Here is a 12,843-nt window from a genome sequence, read left to right on the forward strand (position 1 = left end):
TCTGTCAGACCTCTCCACCATGACCCGCCCATCTTGGGTGGCCCCACACGGCATGGCTTAGTTTCATTGAGTTAGACAAGGCTGTGGAGTGGGTAGCCTATCCCTTCTCCAGCAGATCTTCCCAACCCAGGAATTGAACCAGGGTCTCCTGCATTGCAGGCAGATTCTTTACCAACTGAGCATGAGGGACTTCCCGTAATCCTGTCCTATTTCCTCCACATTCCCTCATTTGAAATTTATCATTTGCTGCCTGAGGTTAAGGTTCTTTATAATTTTTTTTCCCCATTTTTTAGATTGTTAACTCCTTAAAGGTAGGTGCAATGTTTTACTCTGGATGGTATTCTCTGCCAGCACTTAATATGTACTTTAGAAAAGATTGTTGAAATAACACATGCTGGAGAAGGTGTGGAAAAAAGTGAACTCTCTTACACTGTTGGTCAGAATGTAAGTTGGTGCCACCACTACAGAGAACAGTATGGAGGTTCCTTAAAAGCTAAAAATAGAGTTCCCATATGATCCAGTAATCTCACTCCTGGGCATATATCTGGACAAAACTATAATTAAAAATGAACCACTATGAACACGAACCACTATGTTCATAGCAGCACTATTCACAACAGTCAAAACATGGAAGAACCTAAATGTCATTGACAGATGAGTGGATAAAAAGATGGGGTACATATACAAAATGGAACATTACTCAGCCACAAAAAAGAAGGAAATAATGCCATTTGCAGTAACATGGATGGACCTAGACGTTATCATAGTAAGTGAAGTAAGGAAAACAAATACCATATGATATCATATGGAATCTAAAAGATAGCACAAATGAACTTATCTATGAAACATAAAGAGACTCATAGACATAGAGAACAGACTTGTGGTGGCCAAGTGTGTGGGGGGATGGAGCAGGAATTGGGATTAGCAGATTCAAACTATTATATTAATATATATGATGGAGAAACTATGTCCTACTATATAGCACAGAGAACTCTGGTCTGTGATAGGTCTGCGATTGAAAGTGAGCAGGCACAGAGGCCTTTCTGTCTCCCATTTCTTGCAGGCAAGACCCCAGCCTCCACAATCTTCCCTGAGTTGCAAAGGGCAGATTCAAACAGTTGCTAATCAAGTTATTGTTGTTGTTTCGTCCCTAAGTTGTAACTGACTCTTTTGCTAAGCCATGGACTGTAGCCTGCCAGGCTCCTCTGTCCACGGGATTTCCCAGACAAGAATACTTGAGTGGGTTGCCATTTACTTCTCAGGGTATCTTCCTGAGCCAGGGATTGAATCCATGTCTCCTTCATTGGTGGGTGGATTCTTTACCACTTAGCCATCTGGAAACCCAACATCAACTGTACTTCAATTTTTTAAGAAAGAAATGATTATTGAATGGAGTCAAAACTGAATAACCTTTCTTTCCCCACAAGATCTTATTAATATTTATTCTCCAAACAATACGCAAACAAAATTGATTAAAAAGCAGAAAACTGAGGTTTGAAGAATGAAAACTCCCATAGAGGGCTTCAGGGTGGGAGTGGAACAGAAGCCAATCTGGTGGTAATTCTGCTCGTCATTCTCCTGTCTGTTTAGTCTCTCTTATCTCAAGGCTACGGTGACAGCCTGGAATGAATTGAATCCTGAATAGCAACTGCAGGTCTGCAGGCCTGGGATGAAGTACCATGTCTCTTTAACTCTTTCTTCGGAGAGAATTCTAAAAAGGTGGGAAAAGAGAGAAAAAGGAAATTTAGTCCACAGAGAAATTAACTGCAATGCCAAGACCACACACAGCTTTAAAATTCAATGCTTTCTTTCTCTGAAGATACCCAGGTCGGTTTGTCTCTGCTGTTTTTCATCATATAAATTACTTTGCTTGAAGGGCAAGTGGGAGTAAATATAGCAGCAGTATCTCTGATGTAACATTTACTGACCTGGCTTTGACACGTCCTTGACATTGTCCTTTAGAAAAGAAAGAGAAAAAGAGAAACTGTCTCTGCTACTGTGTGTAAGAGAAACTCCCATTCTCAGCCATCATCCGAGTATGGGAGACTGATAAATATAAAGAATAAAAATGAAAAAGTGAAAGATGCTGGTAATTTGTCAGCTTTCCTGTGTTTGACTGTCCCTGGCAGGTGGGCCAGTGCCAGAGACAGTCAATCAGCAGTATTTACCAAGGTGGGGGTAGCCAGATGCTCATGCTGGAAAGTTCAAGGCACAGTTCAAGTTCCCATTCTGAACGTGCATTTTAAAAACATCCTGCCCAAAAGTTTTGTAGTCTTACTCTTTTCCCCTTACTCTTTCCAGTCTCTCTCTTTTTTTTCCTTAAAGCAAGGACTTAAGGATATCAATGATGAAACTTTACTTTTTATAGAGCTGGAATACACATCTAAAAGAGAATTGTGGGACTTCCCTGATGGCTCAGTGGTAAAGAATCCTCCTGCCAATGCAGGAGACTCGGGTTCGATCCCTCTGAGAAGATCCCACATGCCTCAGACCAACTAAGCCCAATAGCCACAACTATTGAGCCTGTACCCTAGAGCCTGCTGCTGCTGCTGCTGCTAAGTCACTTCAGTCGTGTCCGACTCTGTTCGACCCCATAGATGGCAGCCCACCAGGCTCCCCCGTCCCTGGGATTCTCCAGGCAAGAACACTGGAGTGGGTTGCCATTTCCTCCTCCAATGCATGAAAGTGAAAAGTGAAAGGGAAGTCGCACCCTAGAGCCTAGGAGCCGCAATTACTGAAGCCTGAGCACTCTAGGGCCCATGTTCCACAAGAGAAGCCACTGCAGTGAGAACCTGAGCAGCACAACTAGAGATTAGCTCCTGACTGCCGCCACTAGAGAAAGGCCTGTGCAGGAATGAAGGCCTAGTAGAGCACCCCCACTCCAAAAAAAAGTAAATAATTGTGGCTCTCTGAGGAGAGGACTGGATAAGTGGGTGAGTAAGTTCAGGGTTGGGGGTGGGGAGGAGGGCAGAGGGGAGAACAGCCCAGAAGTCTTTTCTCTATGCTTTCTGATTACTTTACAATGAGAATATTTAGTGAATTACATTTTCTTTTTTTTTTTATTCAGGCCACAAAGCCTGTGGGATCTTAGTTCCCCCAGCTGGGATCAAAGAGCCCCCGGCCTTGTTCTTAAACACTGAACCGTCAGATAAGTTCCCCATGTGCAATTTAAGTAGGGAAAAGGACAGAAAGGATGGATTGGTAAACAGTTCACCTGTGATTTATACATGAAACTTCATTTGGACATATTATGAACTCTCAGTTAACCCCAATAAAATATGCTTGGTAGATTAACTGGGATTATCTTACTGCCAATGTCCAGCATATAGTTTCAACTCCTTTTGTTTTTTAATTTTGCACCTCAATGTAAAATTTAAATTATGTACCACATGAAAATATGTTATTTGTAATAAATACATATGTATACATGCTTCTGTCTATCCATTTATGTTTATTAATTACTTTTTTTTTTTTTAATATTTATTTGGTTGCGTTGGGTCTTACTGCGGCACATACGGTCTCTTGTGGTGGACAGGCTTAGTTTCGAGACATGTGGGATCTTGGCAACCAGGGATTGAATCCATGTCCTCAGCATTGGAAGAAAGAATTTTTAACCACTGAACTGTCACTGACTCCAAACTCCCTCTGCTCACTGCAGGACTGGCCAATGAATGAGAGAGGAGGTGTTGAGGCAAGGTATTTGACTTTATTCAGAAAGCTGGCTGACCAAGAAAATGGCAGACTAACTCAAAATAACCATCTTATCTGGAGCTGGATGTCAGGTTCTTTTTATAGATCGAAGATGGTTGGGGGAGGTGGCCATTAATCTTGCAAATATCTCCTAGAATGGCAAGCCTCAGGCAGGGAATGTATTAATTTCTTCATTCTTGCCATCTAAAGGGAGGGCAGGGTTCTGAACAAAGGCAGTTTAGTTTACCAGTCAGGCAGAAGGGCAAGATTCTCTGAGACAGACCATTATGTATGATTATAACAACAAAAGCAACAAAAAGCAAGTCAAAGAAACAATTCCAACATGGAGTCAGAATTGGCTTTTCCCTGCAACAGACCACTAGGGAAGTCCCTACTTTCTTGTTTTCTTGATAAGACAGAAATAAGAGAACATTGTGATGGTACTGCTGGCAATGCACTCCCACTGCCACCCCCATTTTAAGACCACTGGCCAAATTAACAGAGCAATGCTGTTCTAGGAGTTAATGTATACATTAATGTAATCAAAATAGCTCATGCAGTGCCTGGCATAGGCTATTTGCTCTATAAAATATAAAAATTGGGATCCTTTCTTACTTCCCCCTTGCTCATGGGAAAGGACATGGTTGAAACAAAAGAACTTCTTTGTAAGCATCTGGCCTAGGAAAGTCAGAGCTAGGGAGGGTTTGATACCAATCCCCCTCATCTTAAGACAAAAATGCTGAGGGCCAGGGAGAGTTGCTGTTTAATAAACCTTACAAATCCTCTGAGTGGCAATGCCAGGTGTCTTTTTCTTACTCCTTTTTTTTTTTTTGGCTGCACCTAGCAGTTTGCAGGATCTCAGGTTCCCAGCCAGAGATTGAACCTGGGCCACAGCAATGAAAACCAGAAATTCTAACCACTAGGCCACCAGGGAACTCCCCCAAGTGTCTCTTTTCTTTCTTTCTTTTTATCTTTTCCCTGTCAAGTGTCTTAATGTAGTCTTCTAAACTTCCATGTGTACCTCTGGCTCATTTCTAAACTACATGACTGAGCGACTTTCACTTCACTAATTTTGGGGTTAACTGTCTTCTCTCTTTCCTCATCTTGGTATGGCTAAGTTTAAAACTACGATCTTACACTTTCATGTGCTGTAGGAGGAAAACTTCAGAAAAGCTAGAAATACAATAAAAGCTTTAAAAATTAATTCAAGTGACTAGGCTGAAGGCATCCTGGCTTCTCCCATAGCATAGTATATATACATAGTGAGCAGCAGGTAGGGCTTATTATTATTGTCATCATCCTCATCATCCTCATCATCCTTATCAGTTTGGCTTCCCTGTAAGTGTGAATAGGTTTTCAATGATATGTTTCAAAGGTCTAAGCAGCTTCTCTTGTCCTGAGAGAGACTGAGCCAGCATCCAGGTGGCTTCTAAGAACAATACCTACCCGACAACTCAGGTGGCTTGGCGTTGCTGAGCCCAGAGAAAACGTTGGGAAGATCTAGCAGAGGGAGCTCCCAGCCCCCAGCGTGATGCCTGGGGCAAGCTCCTGGAAAAGTTTACCTAATTTCCACCTAGAAAAACAGAGCTCTCCTCTGGAATTCAAACACAATTTAGAGAGGACAGAGAAATTCACAGCCTGGGGCCCAAGTCTGCCTGGTGCCAAAACAACCACAAAATTCTGCTTCACAGTTTGTGAAGCACTATGAAAGGCAGAGGGCCTGAGTCACAGGCAGGCTTTACAAAGTTCACAAAGTCTCATTTTACCAATTTAAAACAAAACTGGAAATAAGGTAAAGAGGAAGGAAAAGACACTAATAAGATTTGAGAGCCCAGTTGTTCTAGACAGCAGGTACATTGACATTTCTTATTTCACTTTCACAACCTCCCTGGAAAGAAGATTCATCGCTATTTTTTTTAAAAAAACTGAAGCTCATAGGCCAAGCAGCATGCCCAGGTTTACAGAGCAACCAAGTGGCAGAACCAAAAAGTGAGTCTAGGCCCTTTGACCTCTAACCTCGTGAGTGCACCTTCCTCAGCCCCACATGAAGCAACCAAATTCCAGAATGTTTTATGAGCACCCTGCTGAAGGTCATGCAGCTAATAGCAGGCAGGGCTGGCGTCTGCCTGTAATTCAGTTGTCAGGCTTCAGGTGGTTAGTCTGTGTTTAGCAAGATGTCTTGTTTGCTGATGGGAAACAAAGATGTGGTGAAAGAAAAGCTGACTTGTTTAGTTAATTTGGGTTGGAGATGTGGTTTGCAGGGAGAGGGCCCTAAACTAAAACATCACATTATGAAATTACAGATCAAATGAAGAAGTAGGAATGAAATGAAGTAAATCCAGGAGCCCATGCTGACCAGAAAACAAAACCAAATTTCTCTTCTCTGTGTTAATCAAGTTTTTTTTTTTAATTGGAGTATAATTGCTTTACAATGTTGTGTTACATTCTGCTGTACAACAGCATGAATCAGCTGTATGTATATACATATCACCTCCCTCTTGAGCCTTCCTCTCACCCCTCCCTTAATCAAGTCTTTAAAACAACTTATATTTTTGAATGAAATATTTCCATAATAAAAAAAATCAAGAGATTCAAAATATGAAAAGGTAACATGAAAAGTCACTTTTCCTCCTCCTCTGAGCCCTTCACCTGCCCGCGCCCCTCCCCCTTTCCCCACAGCTAGCCTGGCCACCAGAGAGTATTCAGAGGCCTTGACTCAACCTAAACACAGAGGATTCTAGGTGTTAGAAGAGAATGCTCATTACAGGGTATCAACTGCAGAACAATGCACAACCTAAAATTTTTGAGTTGTTTGCTTCAAAGATCTTATTAGAACTGGGCATGGAACAATAGACTGGTTCCAAATAGGAAAAGGAGTGTGTCAAGGCTGTATATTGTCACCCTGTTTATTTAACTTATATGCAGAGTACATCATGAGAAACGCTGGGCTGGATGAAGCACAAGCTGGAATCAAGATTGCCGGGAGAAATATCAATAACCTCAGATATGCAGATGACACCACCCTTATGGCAGAAAGTGAAGAAGAACTAGAGAGCCTCTTGATGAGAGTGAAAGAGGAGAGTGAAAAAGTTGGCTTAAAGCTCAACATTCAGAAAACTAAGATCATGGCATCTGGTCCCATCACTTAACGGCAAATACATGGGGAAACGGTGGAAACAGTGGCTGACTTTATTTTTCTGTATTCCAAAATCACTGCGGATGGTGACTGCAGTCATAAAATTAAAAGACGCTTACTCCTTGGAAGGAAAGTTATGACCAACCTAGACAGCATATTAAAAAGCAGAGACATTACCTTGTCAACAAAGGTCCGTCTAGTCAAGGCCATAGTTTTCCCAATAGTTATGTTTGGATGTGAGAGTTGGACTATAAAGAAAGCTGAGTGCCAAAGAATTGATGCTTTTGAACTGTGGTGTTGGAGAAGACTCTTGAGAGTCCCTTGGACTGCAAGGAGATCCAACCAGTCCATTCTAAAGGAGATCAGTCCTGGGTGTTTATTGGAGGGACTGATGTTGAAGCTGAAACTCCAATACTTTGGCCACTTGATGCGAAGAGCTAACTCATTTGAAAAGACCTTGATGATGGGAAAGACTGAGGGCAGGAGGAGAAGGGGACAACAGAGGATGAGGTGGTTGGATGGCATCACCGACACAATGGACATGGGTTTGGGTGGACTCTGGGAGTTGGTGATGGACAGGGAGGCCTGGTGTGCTGCGGTTCATGGGGTCGCAAACAGTCAGACACGACTGAGCAACTGAACTGAACTGAACTGAGTACTACAGCCTGGGAGACAACTTCTCAGAAAACTGAGGAACTGTTCCAAAGAGGTCAATGGAAAGCCAGGGTATATGAGATTTTTATTGTTTTTTTTTTTAAGTTTATTTTTGGCTGTGTTGGGTCTTCATTGCCATGAAGGCATTATTCTAGTTGCAGCAAGCAGGGGAGCTACTGTCTAATTTCAGTGCTCAGGCTTCTCCTCAAGAAGCCTTGCTGTGGAGCAAGGGCTCTAGGGCATATGGGCTTCAGCAGTTGTGGCTCCTGGGTTCTAGAGCCCAGGCTCAAGAGTTGTGACACACCGGCTTAGTTGTATATTCTCCTGCATTTGCAGGCATATTCTCTACCACTGAACTACCAGGGAAGCCCCTGTTTTTCTGTTTTGTTTTAATATTTATTTGGCTGCACCAGGTCTTAGTTGTGGAACATGGGATCTTTGATCTTCACTGCAGCATGTGGAATCTTTAGTTGTGGCATGTGGGATCTAGTTCCCTGACCAGATATTGAACCCTAGCACCCTGCACTGAGAGTGTGGAGTCTTAGTCACTGGACCGCCAGTGAAGTCCCAGGGCATATGAGTTTTTTGCTGGAAACATGTAGTCAAACATCAAAAGATTACTGCTCATCACAAAGAACAGATACTACAGATTGGTGATTTTAGCACTCTTCTGTTTTGGAAAGATGCAAGGATCTGGGTTCACTGAAATTACTCCTTAGATATGCATCTTAACTAAGGCTAATACCCAAGGCACAGAATGCTTCCTGTTTTTCTTGATCCTGAATTTCCCTGAGGGCACACCTTCAGTGCTGCAGTGGCTGGAACTGGGATGGCTGGAAACCCTTCCTGTTCAAAATGATGTGATTTGAGGTGTGTGTTAAGGCCCAGTGCTTTGTCCTAAATATATCCTCACTGACCTGGTACCACCTTCCCCTTTAACCTAGCTGGAAATTCCCCCAAGTGAGGGCTAATCCTCATATTAAACAAAGATGAGGACATGACTTCTAGAACTACACCAGAATAGGGTAACTCTCAAAGTACATAATTTTGCCTAAGTCATTCCTGTTTATCAACCTAATTCATATTCTCTGGTTATTTTGTTCTCTCCATTTTCTTCTTCAAAAGACCCTCACCAAGGGGACTTCCCTGGCGGTCCAGAGGTTAAGACTCTGTGCTTCCAAAGCAGGGGGTACGGGTTTGATCCCTGGTACGGAGAAGGCAATGGCACCCCACTCCAGTACTCCTGCCCGGAAAATCCCATCGATGGAGCCTGGTAGGCTGCTGTCCATGGGGTCGCTGGGGGTTGGACACAGCTAAGCGACTTCCCTTTCACTTTTCACTTTCCTGCATTGGAGAAGGAAATGGCAACCCACTCCAGTGTTCTTTCCTGGAGAATCCCAGGGACGGGGGAGCCTGGTGGGCTGCCGTCTATGGGGTCACACAGAGTCGGACATGACTGAAGTGACTTAGCAGTAGCAGTAGCAGCAGGGGGGACCTAAGGTTCCGCATGCTGCATGGCACGGTCAAAAACAAAACAAAAAGACCCTCACTGAGGCAAATATGAGTTTAGGATTTTAAATATAATAGATTTCCTCACATTTTCCAAGAAGCCAGCTTGACACAAACTAGATTTTGCTTATGGGTGAACCGTGAGGGATTTATGATCAAGGCCTTCCTCCCCTTCCAAGTGCCTGGTTACTGACCTCACAAGATCATAATTTATGAGGACCTTTTACCTTCACTCCCTTTTTACCAAGTAAAACAACAAAAAGAAAAAGGTGAGGACATTGTCTTAGGCTGCTACTGATAGGAGAAATGGAAACCGCACACCCTGGCCAGGCACCACAGTAACCATTTGCATGAGCTATTGTAGGACAGGAGATCCTGGTCAGGACACAGAACTAGCCAGCACCCACGAGAATTCTGGAAAGCTCAAAAGGAGAGACTATAGACACCAGTCAATATGTCCTCCTAGAATCCTTCTCGCTGGAATCTATCTTGGTTGAGTGATGTGCACACCACCAGGAAGGACCCTGAGTCAGAATGACTGGCAAGATGCAACCCAGAAAGAAAACTAATCCCATCACCATAAAACCCAAGACTGTGACCCATGTGGCAGCGCAGTCCTCCTGGGTACCCCTTACCCTCCTATTCTCCCCACCCCCGGCGCCCTTCCCAATAACGCCTCTTGCTATGTCAGCATGCGAGTCTCCTCAGACAACTTATTTCTGAGTGTTAAACAAGAGCCCACTCTTGGGCCCTGGATGGGGCCCCCCTCCTGCAACACTATCAACCCTCCACTGTTAATCAGGTCTTCTTTAAGCTTATAATCAAAATAGCTAAGGAGGCAGACCTTACACCTGTTCTGTCCGTGCCTTTCCAAATTTGAACAAAGCCTTTGCCCAACTTTGCTGCTCTTTAAAGAGTCTGTCCTGTTTTCACCAATCTTTGGCAAACTCCTCTAACAAATTATCTGCCTGGCAATTACATTCACCTCTTAACTTGCAATAATTTGGTTTTGACCTCTATTGAAAATGTAATTAGGGGCCATTATCTATTCCTGAATGAGTAGATTCAAATGCCCCTTCTCAGTCTTTACTGAATCCCAGAGTCCCCTGTTGAATTTTGTTATTGCAAACAACACCCTAAAAGATGTTTTTTTAAAAAAAAAAAAATTAAAATAGCTAATTATAGGGAATTCCCTGGTGGTCCAGTGGTTAACTGCTGAGGGCCTTGGTTCAGTCCCTGTTCTGGGAACTAAGATCCCACAAGTCAAGTGACATGGCAAAAAAAAAATTACAGGAACAGCATAGACGCTTTAATATTGTTGTAAATATAAGGCAGAAAAAGTCACCCACAATGCCACTATCCCCCAAAAGACAAGCATTTTTTAAGAAGATATATTTACAGGGCACTAGCTCAATATATTATAGTTCATCTTACAGAATGTTATACAACATTTGAAAACAATGAAATAAATCCATAGGTATGAAAAAAAAAACTTCCATAGTAATTAGTGGAAGTGAAAAATATCCTGATGCACTGTACACATCATGCAATACCATTTGTGTATTTTTATAGATGTATATATGAAATAAAATTATTTTTATTTTAAGGCAGGGCAAGCACTTTTTTTTTAGGACAAGAAAATTTTTAAACACAAAATTCTTTCCTGCCTCCAGCTAATTTGGGGATACTTTAGACGCTCCCTGAAGCATCCCAGAGAGAGATTAAAACAATTAGGATTGTTTGGTATGTTGGGTTATATGGGAAGCATTGCCTAGTGGAGTGGAGATAAACCTTCTCAGGTTGCACTGTATGGATAAAATGTCATTAATATAAATATTCTTATAAATTATATAAAATTTCTAAAATTGGATATGTTCTGGTATAATGCTACCAGTCATAATTCTAATTATGATCTTAAAATGTTGTACGTCATAGCAATAACTAAGTTTTTTTGTCAATTGCATTGTAATCAGATCTCTGCTGCTGCTGCTAAGTCACTTCAGTCGTGTCTGACTCTGTGGGACCCCATAGACGGCAGCCCACCAGGCTCCCCCGTCCCTGGGATTCTCCAGGTAAGAACACTGGAGTGGGTTGCCATTTCCTTCTGCAATGCATGAAAGTGAAAAGTGAAAGTGAAGTCGTTCAGTCGTGTCCGACCCTCAGCGACCCCATGGACTGCAGGCTTGCAGGCTCCTCCATCCACGGGATTTTCCAGGCTAGCTATACCTTTAAAGTCTTTTGTCATTCTAAGACATTACTTTGATGTCTTTGCAAAAATGCCTCATCTACAAGAAGATTCATAGAATTTTTTAAGACTTATTTTTAAAAATATTTATTTATTTTTGCTGTATCAGGCCTTAGTCGTGGCTAACAGGTTCTTTTCAGCTTGTGGACTTCTCTCTAGCTGTGGAAGGTAGGCTCAGTGGTTGTGGCATGTGAGCTTGGTTGCCCTGTGGTATGTGAGAATCTTAGTTCCCTGACCAGGGATAAAATCCACATCCCCTGCATTGGAAGGTGGATTCTTAACCACTGTACCACCAGAGAAGCCCCTTAATTGAATTATTAAAAGGATACTCTATGTTTATTTCTGAAGTTTATCACAGTAATCTATTTTTGGATACAGATCAGATGCCTCATGACCTGCAACCAGAAGATTATTCACATTGGAAAAGACATCAGATAAAGGACTGTCCACAGCCTTGTTGGAAGGGGCCATATCAGGCCTTCTCTCTTAAATGGACTGAAACTCCTGTTTCTGACACCCTCTTAGACTGAGACCAGCAGTACCAGACCAGGACAAGAAGAAGACAACATCCGAAGTAGACAGCTTCCAAGATGCCGAACCAGACCTGTGTAATAATTACTTTGAGACTTGATCACACTTTTGTTTGTGAACCAAACATTACTTTCTTGAGCTCAGGCTTATGCAAATGTCAAAAATCAACCCAGTTGCTAGATTTATGGTTGATTACCTATGGCCAGTATTTCTGGGTTGCCTCAGTGGATCTCTCCTCTCCAAGGTTCTAATTGGAAGGCCCTTATCGATTTTAGCTTAGAAGAAAGGAATTCTGGTACCATGCAAGTACTGATGATAATCACTCTTATGAAATGGGACACTCTTACATTAAACTCTTATGTTTAATCTATCTATAAATATTCCTTTTCACTAGATATTAAATATATTGAGTAGCTCCTAACAGGACCCAATAGATTTATGGAACAAATTTATGGCCTTAGCCATTCCCAGGTTGGTTAGGAAGATGAACAATTGGTTTTCCTTAGGCTCAAGGTCACCTATGGGTAGCCTTGAAAATAGTCCCTGCCAACCTGTCTTTAATTTGGCCTGCTAGGTTCAATTGGGCTACCCAGGTGGCGCTAGTGGTAGAGAACCTGCCTACCAATACAGGAGACGTGAAAGATGGGTTCGATCCCTGGGTTGGGAAGGGATGGCAATCCACCCCAGAATTCTTGCCTAGAGAATTCCATGGACAGAGGAGCCTGGTGGGCTACGGTCCATAGGATTGCAAAGAGTCGAACATAACTGAAGTGACTTACTATACACACCTGTTCAATTAGTGTTTCAGTGGTATGATTATTTGGTCATGATATTTGTTCCTTCACTTGGAATAGAATATGTCATTATTTATAAAGAGGCATCAACAAAATTCAGCCAGTAAGCTTTAAATGGTAGTAACCATCATTGGGCTTGTCAGATGGCTTCCGGCCTGCCAAGCAGGTGACATGGATTCGATCCCTGGGTTGGGAAGATCCCCTGGAGAAGGAAATGACAACCCACTCCAGTATTCTTGCTTGGGAATTCTATGGACAGAGGAGCCTGTAGGCTACAGTTCATG

At 42.5% G+C, this 12,843-nt stretch overlaps 1 long non-coding RNA gene across 1 annotated transcript in view; it reads right to left on the reverse strand.

Moving 5' to 3' along the window:
- Positions 1–1,428: 1,428 nt before the first annotated feature.
- The window catches only part of LOC104981608, a 114,152-nt gene continuing 102,737 nt past the window's right edge, over positions 1,429–12,843 (reverse strand). Inside the window, exon 4 of the long non-coding RNA XR_824387.1 lies at positions 1,429–1,711. This is a non-coding gene — a long non-coding RNA (uncharacterized LOC104981608). The remainder of the gene's footprint in view (positions 1,712–12,843) is intronic.

The sequence above is a fragment of the Bison bison genome, unplaced genomic scaffold (assembly GCF_000754665.1).
Source record: "Bison bison bison isolate TAMUID 2011002044 unplaced genomic scaffold, Bison_UMD1.0 scf7180017864519, whole genome shotgun sequence".
Lineage (NCBI taxonomy): Eukaryota > Metazoa > Chordata > Mammalia > Artiodactyla > Bovidae > Bison > Bison bison.